This window comes from Aedes albopictus, chromosome 2, assembly GCF_035046485.1.
Source record: "Aedes albopictus strain Foshan chromosome 2, AalbF5, whole genome shotgun sequence".
Lineage (NCBI taxonomy): Eukaryota > Metazoa > Arthropoda > Insecta > Diptera > Culicidae > Aedes > Aedes albopictus.
The window spans coordinates 432,310,982-432,312,373 of record NC_085137.1 but is presented as its reverse complement, the minus strand read 5'-3'; the positions used below and the strand labels follow the sequence as shown (position 1 = coordinate 432,312,373).

General features: G+C 42.6%; 1 long non-coding RNA gene across 1 annotated transcript; it reads right to left on the bottom strand.

The window, feature by feature from the left end:
• Nucleotides 1–215: 215 nt before the first annotated feature.
• Nucleotides 216–814, bottom strand: LOC134287367 (uncharacterized). Its single transcript, XR_009997252.1, has 2 exons — nucleotides 702–814; nucleotides 216–623 (listed from the first exon to the last, which is right to left on the bottom strand). It is a non-coding gene; the product is annotated as an uncharacterized LOC134287367 (long non-coding RNA).
• Nucleotides 815–1,392: the final 578 nt, after the last annotated feature.

Genomic DNA, 1,392 nt, shown 5'->3' with positions numbered 1-1,392 from the left:
TGCGTCAGTTAATCATTCCTGCTCGGGTAGAATTCACTTGAGATCCCCTGAAACCCCGTAGCGTCCCTGAGACCCCCTGGATGCCCCTGAAAACCTCTGATACGACCCTGACACCACCTTACACTAGCTCCGGACGAGTCCCGTCCCAGGTTGTAACATAGATGATAACTTACATCCATGTCTAAAAAGAGCCAAGTGATACAAATAAACGAGCATTGGGGATTTTAACATTTATTCATCTTATGACATAATTAAACTGGTATGTTTGTAGTACACATTAAACGTTTAAGAATCGGGCAGGTTTGGGACGGCTTCGATGTTTTTACTATCAGGACGGACCTCACCATTAGGTGAAGACTTTGGGTTGGAAGTTCCCTCGGTCGTTTGGTTCCCGGTGTGTTTGGAATTATGCCTCATTGTAAACCATTCCAAAAAGCCTAGCTGCCTGAACACTCTGTCCGCATTCGGGGTATCGCTGTCTCCTTGTGGACTCTTTGATGTTTCTCGTTGCTCGTCCATATGAAAGAAGTTTCCAATCTCAGTGTATTCCTTGAATGCGAAATGAGCTTGTGATTGTTGATTTACGGCAACACGTCGCTAATCACTTCATGGTCTGGTTGTCGCTGTAAGAAAGTTCAATTTTTGATCCATAATTTTTCGTTATTGAATATACGAAACACAATGAAAACAAACCTACCTACCTTCTTCCAAACTTTTTGTTTCCCTTTTCGAGTGACAACAGAAGTCGTTTCAAAGTCATGACATACTAGGGGAACCAACATATTTTGGACACAGCAACGACCCAATATTTTTTGGACACTTACGGCAAAAACAAATGGAAGTGTCCAAAATATATTGGCGTAACGCTGTGTCCAAAATACGTTGGTTCCCCTACTATACTAGAACGGTTCTTGTGAAGCCCAAACAAAGGCCCCTTACAGACGAAGCGGTAAACGTGTGGGCTTTCAACAACACCATGCTGATGATGACGCGTTCGATTTCTATTCGGATAAGTTCCTGTATGGTCATGACAGTTTCCTTGACGTCCTTGGTAATAATACCTTTATCATTGTACTTGCCGCCCAATTAACAAACTGATGGAATGGTAGGCAACTCTTCAATTAATATGTAATTGTGGGAATGCTCAAATAACACTAAGTTGCCCAAGCAGCACCTGCAACATCATGCAGATTGTGGCTTTCTATGCTTTGGTCTAAATGAGCTGCACTAGAAGCACACGAAACTTCCATCTTGTCAGTTGAGTTGCATTTAAACTCCGAAAGCCGTAAAGTTGTTTCATAGAAATCACAAATTACCACGTGTTTGACCTGTGGAGGCGGAGCTTACATATTGCTCGCAAGTGATAATGGTCCACTGCACGAATTTTTGCTG